A 15,212-nucleotide genomic window follows, 5' to 3' on the forward strand; every position below is an offset into this window, starting at 1 on the left:
TATTTTAAGAGACTGGGTTAATATCCATAGCTCTTTCAAATTGTCAGAATAAAGTGATGAGTCAATTACCTTCCTGATATGCTTTGGCCCATGTATTCTTGTTATTCCATGAAATCGTGTTGCAAAGCAGCAGCACATCAGAGGAAATTGAAATCACAACTTTCAACTGTTAGAATGGAATTAGGAAAACTGAAAAAGTTTGGTAAGAGTGAAGGTACATTTAGAGGAAAAGAGTTTGAGGAGGTCTTGGAAGTGAATAGATGGGCCAAGGTGGAGAATCATAAGAGCTCCAAAAGGCCCCTTTGTGCTGGAAATGTGGCGTCTGGTGGAGGAATGACGAAAGATTTGAGAAGTACTGGCTTAGTTTTTTAATGCAGTGTTTTACTGCCTTACAATAGTGGCATTTGTAAATCTGTCCAGTCATTTAACAACATGATGGAGGAAAGTATGTGTGAAAGGAACTTATATTTTTGGAGGAAATTTCTGTGCTGTCTCTTAGCGGAAACCTGAGAGAAAAAAGAGAATGTATAGAGAGTGTTTCAAAAAGTAAGAATAGGAATAATTTATCTATGTGCTCTCTGAATAAGCACATCCATTCAAACTGTTTGTAAATGTAAACCCCAGAAGGAAGATTAATTACATGACAAATGTCCAGAAATTTATCAAAGATTACCCACTTTGTCCACCCTATTTTGCAATTATTAAAATTGGGAAAATTCATGAGTAGCTCAAATACATAAAGTGATAATTCATATTTCGCCAAAAGATTGGGCGGGATCATCAGCACAGAGCACAGAACTGAAAACGAAATTACTTAGCACTTTTCCAAAATAAGCTGGCATTCGTTTTAGATGTTACTAGGTTGGTGAGATAATAAAACAATAAAAAAAAAGTGAATATTAAAAAAAACACATTTTACTCATTTTCGTTTTAGCTGTTGTTGAACTTGATGTTCTTTCATGCTTTGTTTTCAAGAGCTTGTATTTGTTTGCAACATCCTGCCTTCAAGTGCAAATTCCTCATTTTCTCCTTCAACACTTTGCTGATTTGCTCCCAGCTTTCACTATGGTTTAATTGCCTGCCCTGTCCTCCAGGATGTTTTGAGAACTTGCTTTGGACTGTTGGGGGTATTTTGATAGTCTGACATGGGAATTGCAGAGTGAGTTTTATGTTAATAAACCATGATATAATAAGGCTGCATTTATGGGTGGTGCAAAATTATGATCAGCATAAGATGGGGCCAGGTGGCCCTTGTGCTAGGAATGAAGTTGTGTCTCCTTTTATAAGTATTTCCGACATTATGAAGCAGCTTATGTGGCCTGTCTGATAAAGCCTCAATAGAGACTCCCGAATTCTTAAAATGAGGGAGATTTTACCTTGATCTGTCTCATCCATGCCCAGTGTGGAGGATTTCCTGATAGTTAATATGCCTGTTACCTTGTCTGCTCAAATAAGCTGACTAAAATAGAAATACGTTTCACAGGTGTTAACTATTTTGGCCAGAAACTCTTCCCACAGTTGAAAACATACCCTAAAATGGCAATGGATGCAGGTCCCAGACCGGTGTCGTTGGTCCCCAGCATTTGTGCGCATCTTGTGCAAAATTTTGGTGGGATGGAGGGTTGCTCATGATTGTCCTTCACTGCTGTCTATAGCCTCCTTCACTATAAATGAATCTCTTGCACCAGGAGTTAGCTGCAGCTATTCTGGGAGTACCTGGAACTGTGGTTTTGTTCTTGATTTGATTGTCAGGTTTTGCCAGAGCAGAACTTGGTCTCAATGTTACTGCCAATCTGCCTGCTGTGACTTTATCTGAATAATGCTGAAATCATAACTTGCACAAATTTGAACAAGTAGCAGTTAACAACATCAAGGGTAATGCACGTGATACCATCTCAATGTTTTGGACAGAAAGGCTTGTCAGTCATTTGACTGATCTTTCTCACATCTCCTTTCTGCATTTGAAAACTAAAATGGTTCTATCTTTATACTCGTATATTTAGGGCTAACAGATCCTCGTACCAATCACTAAATTAACTAATCTACCCTTTCACTCATTCAATCAGAGTGCGATATCCACAGTATTGTTTATTGATGTGTAATAGTCAATAAATAGTTGGAGGATTTATCCTGGGCCCAACACATTGATGCAGTCATGAAGAAGGCACGCCAGTAGCTCTACTTTGTTAGGAGTTTGGGGAGATTCAGTATGTCTCCAAGTACTCTTACAAATTTCTATAGATGTACAGTGGAGAGCATTCTGACTGGTTGCATCTCAGCCTGCTATTGAGCCTCCAACGCACGGGATTGCAAGAGGCTGCAGAGGGTAGTAGACTCAGCCAGCTCTATCACAGGCACAACTCTTCCCACCATCGAGGACATCTTCATGAAGCGGTGCTTCAAGATGTGGCATCCATCACTAAAGACCCTCACCATCCGGGACATGCCCTTTTCTTATTATTATCATCAGAGAGGAGGTACAGGAGTCTGAAGACCCACAATCAATGTTTCTTCACCTCTGCCATCAGATTTCTGAATGGTCCATGAACCCATGAACACTACGTCGGTATTCCTTTTTTTGTAATATTTGTTTATTTTTTGTAATTTATTGTAAATTTTATGTCTTTGCACTGCTGCTGCAAAACAACAATTTTCACATCATGTAAGTCAGTGATCATAAACCTGATTCTGATTCTTCTGATTCTGAAATAAAGCATGTAGGCCACTAGCAGCTCTGGCTCCAGCCCTGGGAAAACACACGTTGTGTTTATCTTCAACCTCTCACTGCTGCATTCATAGGTTCCCACCTGCTTCAAAAGGGCATGAACCTCACTGCTGCCCAAGAAGAGCAGGGTGAGGTGCCTCAATGACTATCACCTGGTAGCACTCACATCTACCGTGATGAAGTGCTTTGAGAGTTTGGTCATGGCTAGAATTAACTCCTGCCTGAGTAAGAACCTGGACTCGCTTTAATTCACCTGCCGCCACAACAGGTCTACAGCTGATGCAACTTCACTGGCTCTCCTCTTGGCTTTGGAGCACCTGGACAACAGTAAAACATACGTCGGACTGCTGTTTATTGATTACAGCTTGGCGATCAACACCATCATCCCCTCAGTACGAATATACAAGCTTCAAAACCTGGGCCTCTGTACCTCCTTCTGCAACTGGATCCTCAACTTCCTTATCGGGAGACCACAGTCAGTGCGGATCAGTAATAACATCTCCTCCTCGCTGACAATCAACACAGGTGCACCTCAAGGATGTGTGCTTAGCCCACTGCTCTACTCTCTCTACACTCATAACTGTGTGGCTGGGCGCAGCTCAAACACCATCTATAAAATCGTCGATGACACCACTGTTGTTGGCAGAATCTCAGATGGTGATGAGGGGGTGTACAGGAGTGAGACAGATCAACTGGTTGAGTGGTGTCACAACAACAACCTCACACTCAGTGTCAGCAAGACCAAGGAATTGATTGTGGACTTCAGGAAGGGGAAGTCAGGAGAACATACACCAGAATTCATTGAGGGGTCAGCGGTGAAAAGGGTGAGCAGCTTCAAGTTTCTGGGGGTCAACATCTCAGAGGATCTACCTGGGGTCCAACACATTGATGCAATCAGGAAGAAGGCATGCCAACAGCTCTACTTTGTTAGGAGTTTGAGGAGATTTCCTATGTCACCAAAGACTTGCAAATTTCTACAGATGGACAGTGGTGAGCATTCTGACTGGTTGCATCACTGCCTGATATGGAGGCTGCAGAGGGTTGTAGACTCAGCCAGCTCCATCATGGGCACAACCCTCCCGCCACTGAGGACATCTTTAAGAGGCGGTGCCTCAAGAAGTTGGTATCCATCATTAAGGACCCTCACCATCCGGGACATGCCCTATTCATGTTACTACCATCGGGGAGGAGGTACAGAAGCCTGAAGACACACACTCAAAGTTTTAGGAACAGCTTCTTCCCCTCCGCCATCAGATTTCTGAATGGTCCATGAACCCATGAACACCACCCGGTTATTCCTCTTGTGCACTATTTATTTATTCTTGAAACTTACAGTAATTTTTACGTCTTGCACTGTACTGCTGCCACAAAACAACGAATTTCCCAACATATGTCAGTGATAATAAACCTGATTCTGATTCTGATCTCCCACAAGTAGAGGCACATCCCATTTTATTGCCCCAGTGCTGCCTTTCCCAATTTTATGACCCTAACTCTGAGAATTCCTCTGCAAATTTGTTTTATTGTTGTTTAACCATTTGGCTTTCTAGCCATTTGTCTAAGGCAGCGCACAACTTGCAGCTGAGTTCACACTTCCATTTTGAAACAAGAGGCTGTGATGTTACTCACCTTGTAAGGTTAGCTGAAGTGTCTTCCCTTTGCAGGCCAATGTCTTCAACTCAGCTTCAACTGCTTTCAGTTTCAATCTTTCCCTTACTCAAGACTGGCAAACATACATTAATGCTAAACACGTATATTCTGATTAAGGATTCTTAATCTCAAAAGCACTAAGAAAGACAGACACGACCAACCCAACACTATCCAAAACCAATTTCTTCTAAGATTTAATAAAGTGCTTAGTGTGGTGTTTTGGTGCCTCTGGCTTTTGTGACTTGCGTTGAAGGCAACCCTGAAATGACCAGCAAGATTGAGACAACAACAAGGGAACTGCATCACTCTGAGGATAAAGTTTCTCTTGTTATTTGGAATGCCAACATTTATTGCTCACATCTAATTTGCTTCTAAGACAATGAGGTGTTTGTTCCTGACCCACTGTGGTGCTTCTGCTGATGAAACACTGATATTGTTGCTTTAGGGCAATTCCAACATTGTGAATGGCTGAGCACACAGGAAAGGGAAAAATATATTTCCATTTTGGTCTTTCTCTGGATGAAGATGGCATGTGTGCTTCCCAGAAATATGGGATAGGAAAGGTTAAGATGGATATGGGCCAAATGGGGACAAATGGGACTAGCTTGGATGAGTATCTTGGTTGGCATGGACCAGTTGGGCTGAAGGGCCTGTTTCTGTGGTGTATGTGGAATTCACTATGAGGAAGTTTTTCTCATGATCCATAACAAGCTGAAAGGTCTGAGTTCATGGGAGCCCTTCTAGGCACATGAGTGCAGTTAATCGCTGCCTGCACTGATGGGAAGCCAGCCACCCTGGCAAATCACACAGCCTGAGGTACAACCTGGTCCTCATTGAAATCAAAGCAGATGAAACTATTTCTTTCCAAATATACTGCTTGGCATCCTGTCAGATACTGTGGGAAACAGCACGTGAGGAGATGAGATAGAGATCTGCTGTGACCACATGGAAAGATCCTGTCATGAGCAAGCTGAGAGTCAACATGACCTGGATGTCCTTGGAGGGAACAATCAAACACAAAAGTATGGCCAAATGTCTTCCTGTGGAAAGTCCCATTTCTTTCCATTTCTCAGTGATGATGTTCTTGGAAAACCTGAGCCTATGAATACGTTGCTTCTCAGAGAGGTGCAGATGGTGTCTCTGAAGACTCTGTGGGAGTTAGCTCTTTGCTGATAGGCTTATGTTTGCCTCCTGCCCTAAGGTCTAAACCCATCCTCAATGGCTAGTCATTACTATAATGATGCTTCCACTAATGAAATCCACCGGTGAAGCATGAACTTGCTGCTGTTCCCCAGCAGATCCTTTGGAATTTGTTCCAAGATTTTGTGCCAGGTTTGACTAGCCCCAGGGTCTGTGATTCCGTTCATTTGGATGGTCAATTTATAGCAGAAAGGAAGACAGGGAAGAATAAGGTAAGTTATATTTTTTATTGTTTTGCACTCACTCTAATGATTTTAGTTATTCAAAGATTTTTTTGAGTATCTCAGGTGAACATTATTAATTTATTTTTTATAAGTATTCATTTTCTATTGCTCATTTAATTTTCAATAGAATTTAAGTGTCCAACTGTTGCTGAAATGAGTAGCATTGAAATAACCTGACAGCTTTGACAGGTGGTAAAACTAGGGGCAGGAATTTGCCGTTGTCAAAGGTTTCATTGGAGTTTTGTGGGTAAAGCTTATTCCACTCACTCACATCGTTCAAAGCATAGGTGCTTTGGGCCTTTACGTGGCTTCAGGATGGTCACAGACAGTCAGGTCAGCCATTTAGATCCAGACCAAGAAAGTTTTGGCCATCAGGATATGGTACCATATTGGACTTGCAGTCAGATTTCCGGATCATCGATACAGAAACATGAGCTTAAATCCCACAATGACAGCCAGGGAATTTAAACTCAAGTAATTAAATAAATCTAGAATTGAAAATAAAATTAATATCAGTAACCATGAAACTACTGGATTGTTGTAAGAACCTATCTGGTTCATATGTCCTTTAGGGAAGGAAATCTGCCATCTTTATCTGGTCTGCTGGGAAACTGAGGTTGGAAGATGCCCATTCCATGTGAAGCTGCAGGCATTTCTCTGGAGAATACTGTACAACTAATTAAATGGCATAAACTGTGCCATTGCTTGTTGCCTTCTGTGTTGAGAATATTGATGTTGAAGCTACGGAGAAGATGGTCACCTATTTGCTGTCTCTGAAGTGAGGTGGGTGGGGCAGTGGCTGGAAACAGAACAAAAATGGGAGGGAAAATTGGTTGTTACTTTACTGCCTTTTTTTGGGTGAGATCGTGATTTCACAGAACAGTAACTTAATCAGGCACGTGGTGACATTAATGTCTATGATATTTCAGAATGTCACCATGATTAACATTTTTCATGGAAACAAAAATAATGCCCCTGAGACATTGCTTTGTAACCCCTTTGATGATGTTAAGCTCTGTGGTGGTATATTATTGCCACAGTGGGACAGTGTGACTACAATGGCTTTATATATGGTAATGATGTTATTGTTTGCTCTCTGAATTCCATCTGCATCACATGCTCCTTTAAGTCAGAACTGAACGAAGGTGTCACATTTCACTAACCGCTGTAATGGCGATACAATTACAAATAAAAGCAGTTTTATTTCATTGCCTGCCTCCACATTCTGCAGACAACCAATATTACAGAAAGCGATATGGATTATATTGTCTTCCCTCCTCCACAGATCAAACCAAAAGGGCACATATCATCAATCTGGTTAACCTTTTGAAAGCCTGAAAAGGCATTTTTTTTTCCAAAATCAAATTTTATAAACCATAATTGATTAGGCAGGCTGCTGTGAAAGGTTAGAGCCCCATTTCCCAGTAAATTCCTCCACAGGGTTTTTACATCATTGTCGTGTATTTTGCTTTTAAGTAAATCTTACATAGAACGTAGGATGTAGAACAGTACAGCGCTGGACAGGCCATTCGGCCCACAATGTTGTGCCGACCTTGATGCCGATTTATGCTCCTGTTCCTCCCATGTCCCAAAGACATATGGTAGGTTAATTGGCCACTGTAAATTGCCTTGAAGTGGGAAAAGAATCAAAGGGAAGTTGATGAGCACATGAAAGAGGATAAGTTACAGGTCCACAGGGAAATAAGGAGGGGGGATGGGACGACTGGGATTGCCCTGCTGGTAGAAGCATGAACTTGGTATATCAAGAGGTCTCCTCCTCCTGTTGCAATAAATTAGTAAGTAAGCTGCAGAGCAGGGAGGGGCTCCAGAGATGATGGAAGGGCAGCTGAAGGCTGAGCCAACTGTCCTGGAACAATTGTATTTAGGAAAATGGACGATAATTTGGCAACAATTTCCGAACTATCCTTTTTGGCTCTTTGCTGTCTTTCTCACTCTGTTTAACTTAACATGTCTTTTTTAAACTTCTGCTGCAATTACTTCACCTGTTTTTATATTGCTTTCACCTGGAAGTAATATAAGGGTATTAAAAAAAAAGTTCTCTGTTATACAGATGTTCACTCTGTGATTTGCCTTGTTGAAGTGTTCCAGTATTCACTTGGTAATTGTGCTGGTTTGTTGGGCTTCAGCTGCATGTTTATAAATTCATATGGCAGGTCGTCAGCAGAAGTTGAGGGAGGAAGCAGGTCTGGAATTGGCTTTGGAAACAATTGAAAACATTGAACTCCAAGTTTAGCAGAGTTTACATGATTTCCTGCAAGTCATATAAAACAAATCAGGTGGTTCCAGTGCAGAATGTTCTACTTACATCTATTTTTATTATAAAAGTGTTTGGCCAGACCTGAAGAATATATCCCCAGATTAGAAGAAAAGCCCTTCTTCCTCCCTTGCCACAATTTGTAATATTCATTCAGTGGGTTGGCCTCCAGACAATCCAACTGTTTAAATCAATTTCGGTTTCAGTTTTTGGTGCCATTTAGTTTGATGAGCCCAGAGTCTAAAACTGAACATTCAGCCACCCAGTGAAGGGAGTTCTCAAGCTTCTGAAAAAGGTATCATTGTTGTTTTCCTCCTCCAGAGAAAGTATCTGGGATAGAAATTCAACATTAGTATCATTGTGCATTTTTAACAACTGTTTTCAACTGCAGTTAGAGCAATAGCCTGGAGCTGCTATGAGTTGCAGAAGGGCATTTTGAAATTTGTTCCAGACTTAAAAAGCAAAAAGTAAATGGCCTTAGTAAATAATAGTTTTCATTTTAATGTTAATGCCTCACAGGCAGATTAACAATTGGTTTCTCAACTTGAAGTGTTGGGAAATCAAATATAACATCTCTGAAACCCATTCGGAAACATAGTTATAAAATTGTATTTCTATGCAGTGCTTCAATTTATGATGCCCTGTACTGATCGGTCAAGATACTGAATATGTTCGTGCACATAGTTCTCAGGTCAACGAGCCCCTGGTCTTGGCTATGACTCCTTGATGAATTAAAGGATACAGACTGAAGCAATTGCTCTGTTTCATTTTTCTTCAAAATGCCAGAAAATCAGGACGTAATTGCTGGCCTTTCAACAATATCAAAGCAAACATTTTAAGCTAAGAGAAAGCAAAGAGCGGAAAATATTGGTGGCAGACCTTTGAACTGTGGTAATGCAGGACATAGTATAAATTAAGGAAATCATTGTACATGTGAAAAGAGTAATGCAATAATCCTAGAGGACTTGATCCTACTGATTGACTGGCCAAACTAAATTAATAGGCAAATTCTTTGAGTATATCAGAGATATTTTTCTGGATCAGTCTGTTGAGGAATCAATGAATGAAGAGGCTATTTCAGATCAAGTATTGTGCATGAAGAAAGAGTTAATTAATACCATTAGCTGAGGAGCATTAAGGGAGGAGTGATCATAATATGACAGAATTTTGTATAAAATTAATTCAGTTCAAATGCAAAACCAGGCTCTCAAATCTAAACATGAACGTATAAGGCATTAATTAGTCTTGATAGATTGGAAAACTACATTAAAAGGTATGACAGTCAACAGAAAATGCCGAACATTAAAAAAAAGTAACAACATAAATTGCAAAGATTTGTATACAAGTAATGCAGAAAAAAAACAGAAAAAAAGTGGTTCAGCTGTGTCTAACAAGGGAAGTTAAAGATAAAATTAGATTAAAGGAAAAGGATTTTTTGGTTGTTAATAAAAGCAATAAGCCTGAGGATTGGGAAACTTTAAGAATTCATCAAAGGAAGACCAAGGCATTGGTACAGTGCAGCACAGGAACAGTCCTTTCGGCCCATGATGTCTGTGCCGACCATGAGGCCAATTTAAACTACACAGCTGCCTGCACATGGTCAATATTCCTCCATTCCCTCCCTGTTCATGTGCCTGTCTAAATGCCTCTTAAGTGTTGCTGTTGTATCTGCTTCCACCACTTCCAATGGCAGTACATTCCAGGCACCCACCACTCTCTGCGTAAAAAAATTTCCCTCATAAATCTCCTTTCAACTTTCCCCCTCTCACCTGAGCAGTATTTGACCTCTCGTATTTGACCTCTCGTATTTGACATTTCCACCCTGGGAAAAAGACTCTTTGACAGTCAACCCTCTCTATGTCCCTCATAATTTTATAAACTTCTATCAGGTCGTCTTTCAGCTCCGACACTCCAGAGGACACCACCCAAGTTTGTCCAACCTCTCCTTATAGCTAATATTTTCTAAACCAGGCAACATCCTGGTGAACCTCTTCTGCATCTTCTCCAAAATCTCCACGTCCTTCCTGAAATGCAGCAACCAGAACTGCACACAACCCTTCAAATGCGGCCTAACCAAAGTTTAATACAGCTAAAGCATGACTTGTTATACTCAACTGATAAAGGCAACTTTGCTGTACACCTTTTTTACCACCCGATCTACTTGTGTTGCCACTTTCAGGAAGCTATGGACTTGGACCCCAAGATCCCTCTGCTCATCAACACTGTTAAGGGTCTTACCATTAACAGTGTACTGTCTCTTTACATTTGATCTCCCAAAGTGCAGCACTTCACGTTTGGCCAAGTTAAACTCCATCTGCCATTTCTCTGCCCATATCTGTAACTGATCTGTATCCCACTGTATTCTTTGCCAGACTTCTGTGCTGTCCACAACACCACCGATCTTCATATTGTCTGCAAACTTACTCACCCATCCATCTACATTTTCATCCAGGTCACTTATATATACCACAAACATCAGAGGTCCCATAACAGATCCCTGCAGAACACCATTAGTCACAGACCTCCAGCCAGAATAAGTCCCATCAACACTACCTGCTATCTTCTATGGGCAAGCCAATTCTGAATCCAAACTGTGGATTCCATGCGTCTCAATCTTCTGGATGAGCCTCCCATGAGGGACCTTGTCAAACGCCTTACTAAAATCCATGTAGACAACATCCATAGTTCTACCTTCATCAATCACCTTCGTCACCTCCTCGAAAAACTCAATCAAGTTAGTAAGACACGACTTGCCCCTCACAAAGCCATGCTGATTGTCCCTGATTAGGGCATGGTTTTCCAAATGCTCATAAGTCCTATTGCTAAGAATCCTCTCCAGTAACTTCCCTGCCACTGACATGAGACTCACCAGTCTATAGTTCCCAGGATTATCCCTGTTTCCCTTCTTGAATAACGGAACAACATTAGCTACTTGCCAGTCCTCCGGGACTTCGCCTGTGGCTAGAGAGGACACGAAGATATTGGTCAAGGCCCCAGCAATCTCGTCTCTTGCCTCTCTCAATAACATGGGGTATATCCCATCAGGCCCTGGGGACTTATCCACCTGAATGTTCTTTAAGAGACCCAACACTACCTCCTTTATCTCGAAATATCCTCACAAATTAGCTCGTCTGCACCGATCTCCTTGTCCTTCTTCTTGGTAAATACTGATGCAAAGTACTCATTTGGGACCTCTCCCACATCTTCTGCCTCCAAACACATAGTCCCTCCTTTATCCTTGAGTGGTCTTATCCGCTCCCTAGTTATACTCTTGCTCTTGATGTACATATAGAGTGCCTTCGGATTCTCTTTAATCCTACTTGCCAAGGACTTTTCATGGCCCCTCCTGGCTTTCCTAATTTCTTCTTGAGTTCTTTTTTGGCTTCTTTATAATCCTCAAGGGCTCTGTTTGATCTTTGCTTCCTAAGCTTTACATATGTTTCCTTTTTCTTCTTGACTAAATTCACCACCTCTCTCGACATCCAAGGTTCCCTGACCTTGCCATCCTTGTCGTTCCTTCTTACCAGAACATTCTTGTCCTGTACTCTGTGTGGTTGGCCTCTAAACACCCTCCACATGACAGATGTGGACTTGCCTAAAAACAACTGTTCCCAATTAACTCTCCCTAGTTCTTGCCTAATACTCTCGTAATTTGCCCTGCTCCAACTTAATACTCTCCTACAAGGTCCATACTTATCTTTATCTTTAACTTTAACTTTGGGTGATCTGATGAAAACCAACAATGGATCTCACTTCTGTTTTTAGAGAATGTTGAGTCTTGTGAGCTGCTGAAGTGAGTTTAGGATAGATAGTAAGATTGCTGTTAAGAACTGGCATTAAAATGCAAACAAGAAAATAATCTTGGCAGGGAGAAGGGAATGAAAAGAAATAACAAATGGAACAAACACGTAGACAGATTTTTTGTCAATAATTTGAACTCAAGATTGCTAGGTGTTAGACCAGAAAGTACAAGAAGCACAGCAGAATACATTACTCTAAAAATTATTACATTATCTCAGAAAAACTATTCTCTCCCCAGAAGAGAAGTGATGCCATTAATTAAGTTTAGTTCTTGTTTTATGTCTTTTAACAGAACATTAAAAATAGTAATTTGTTGCAAACAGTGACAGATAATTGGTAATGTTTGTTTGAAATCTATAGGATGAAAAGAAAAGCCTTAAGGGGTTCTGTTGGTGACAGGTACAAGAGGTCAACTGCAAAACCAGGATCCGCACTACACCCCGCGCACAATCCTCCCCATGACTTCCAACTTGCTGTTCCGTTAGAGAACAAACGTAATAAAATGCGTGAAGAAATAAGTCTGTAAAATGGTGATGCATTCTTAATAAGTCAGGTCAATTCATAACATTCTGTACGTTATTTTATTGCATGTGGAACTTAGATATTTAGATATTTATTTATTAGTCACATGTACATCAAAACACACAGTGAAATGCATCTTTTTGCATTACTAAGAATGTGCTGGGGACGGCCCGCAAGTGTTGCCTCTCTTTCCGGCGCCAACATAGCATGCCCACAACTCCTAACTTGTACATCTTTGGATGAAACCAGAGCACCCGGAGGAAACCCACACAGACACGGGGAGAGCATACAAACTCCTTACAGACAGCAGCGGGAATGGAACTTGGGTTGCTGGTGCTGTAATAGCGTTACATGAACTGCTACACTACCGTGCCGTGTTTAGCCGGAGCACCTTGGCACTGGCCTTGAGGGCCCATAGCCCTGTTCTCCAATTGGTTTTCTATGATATAAATTCAATGGTTGATTTTATTCAGGTTTGATACATGGGACTTTCTGGCAAGACAATCACTTCTTACCTATCCCCAGTGCTACAGGGCAGAGGTGGTTGGCATCCTTCTTGAACTGGAACAGTTCATACAATAAAGAACTGATCCAGGGACCAGGGAGTTGTTGGACCAGGAAGGGTTGGGTTCAGGACTTTGGTCCAGCGATGATGGAGGGACATTGTGGCCAAGCCAGGATAGTTTGTGGAGATGATGCAACCATGTACCTTTTGCCTTTGCTCTTCAAATTGGTGGAGGTTCCAGGTTTGTGGTTAAAGTGTCTGCAGGAAATGACAAAATGCAATGTGAATCGTTGAAGTATAAATAACATACCCTGTGTCTGAGACATAGTGAACCATGGTTTTAATTGGGACAAGAGATTTCTTTCCCTGAATTAAATGAGAAATCAGAAATCTGTGGCAAAATATTTTGTCCAGCCAGTTGGGTTATTTCTTTTAAGTGTGGGGAATATTTTCATGATTATCAGCAGGACTGGTCACTTGTATTGTGAACGACATCAAAAAACTGTAGCTGCTGGAAATCTGAAATGAAAACAGAAAGTGCTGGAGATTTTCAGCAAGTCAGGCAGCAGCTGTGTGGAAAGAAACGTTTCAGGCCTTTCATCAGAACTGAAAAAGTGAGAAAACTAGTGTGTTTTAAGCTGTAGAGAGGAGGAGGGATGGAGAGAGAACAAAGGGAATAGAGACCATGGTTACCCATTGACATAAGGCTGTAGGTGCTTTCTAAGAGGTGGTGATGACTGCTTGTTTAATCACAGATCAATATGGAGGAGTGTAAATGGAGGGTGATGATTAAGGGCGGCAGAGAGAAGTGAAACAATGCTGAAACACAGCAGTTGCTGGAAATCAGAAAAGAAAGAGAACACTGCAATAATCAGCAGATCTGTGGAGTGAGGAAACTGAACTGATGTTACAGGTGGATGGCCTTGTATCATAACTGGCCAGTTCTGATGTAGGTAGGAAAGGCAGTTCTATGGAAATTGTTGAATTTAATATTGAGTCCTACGAATGCTGCTGGACCTGCTGAGTATCTCCAGCGTTTTCTGTTCTTATGTTGTGCTTTTTTTTTATTTGCCCCTTTTGCCAAGTTGTGAATTAGATTGAGGACCAAATGCAGCCTAATAGCTTTCTTTGAATCACCCATACCCTGGTGCATTCGGGGAGTTGCCTATTAGGCAATGCATTCTTGGAGCTTCCCGCTGGATTGAAGCTCTTTTCTTTGAGAAGGCACAGAGGGACTTGGCGAACGGTGCAGGATTGAAGTGACAGTGAGTGGCCCAAACAAGGCCTCTCTGTGCCCTTGTTTTGAAGGCACCAAACATAAAATGCCAAATTTTGTGGGCAAGTTTAGCTTATATAGTGGTTTGTTAGCTTGGAAATATATATTTAATTGAGTATAGGGTAAAAAATGGCAGGAAAATCACTTTGATAAATCAAATTAATTAATTTTTCCTTTGAAATCACAACCTTTCAAGTAGTTGTTGATCTTTGCTGCTCTGCAGTTCTGTGAATCGGTACATTGTTGCTGCCCTTTTTGATTCAAGTCTGACTTGTGATATTTTCAGCTACGTATCAACCATGTTCTGTCCTTTGACTTAATATATGGCCTGTGGCACAGAAGAATTTGACCAAATCGACCGATATTTTCAGATTTAATCCTGGTTTCAGCCCTTTTTGTATTGCACAGCAATTTATTGCACGAGTGCTTTGAGATATTTATGCTTTAATATTAAATTTGTCAGCCAAGTTCCAAATCTGTAATGTAAAATAATACATTTATTTGTTCTAAATACTGTTATTGACCAAATTACAAATAGTACAGAAAAAATTTCATTTTTATCATGTTCAATATTTCATTGTCGTTGCCATAATGAACTGTTTGATCAAGTGAGAAATATAAAGGCAAGATGGAACAGTCAGAGAGGCCTGAACTAATAACCCTCCTGTTCTGAAGAACAGCAAAGCAATTTTAGTGTACCCCTCTGGGTATTGGAATATAAATTCATCTTTGGTTGCAAAGCTTAACTTTTCTGAATATTGGCTGCAGAGTGTGCTCATCTTTGCAACTTTGGGTTGCATGGATCCAAATCTGCAAAAATAACTGGTGGGCAGATACTCACACATATTTAACATAGGTGACGAAAGGTGATTTTTGCTGAAATCTCATGATGATTATTGTTTCTGAGCAAGATGAAATATGCAGAATTATTGAACATTGACTACATGGTTCTAGTCATTTTAAGCTGACATTAATAATATGATGTTGAAATGTTTTGCTGAATTTTTTTTCCTGATTATTGTTGAATTCCCTTT

General features: G+C 40.8%; 1 protein-coding gene across 2 annotated transcripts in view; it reads left to right on the plus strand.

Annotated features, from left to right (window-relative positions):
• Window positions 1-15,212, plus strand: part of LOC127575043 (kinesin-like protein KIF3C) — a 121,593-nt gene that overhangs the window by 8,402 nt on the left and 97,979 nt on the right. The window lies entirely within an intron of this gene.

This window comes from Pristis pectinata, chromosome 10, assembly GCF_009764475.1.
Source record: "Pristis pectinata isolate sPriPec2 chromosome 10, sPriPec2.1.pri, whole genome shotgun sequence".
Taxonomy (NCBI): Eukaryota; Metazoa; Chordata; class Chondrichthyes; order Rhinopristiformes; family Pristidae; genus Pristis; species Pristis pectinata.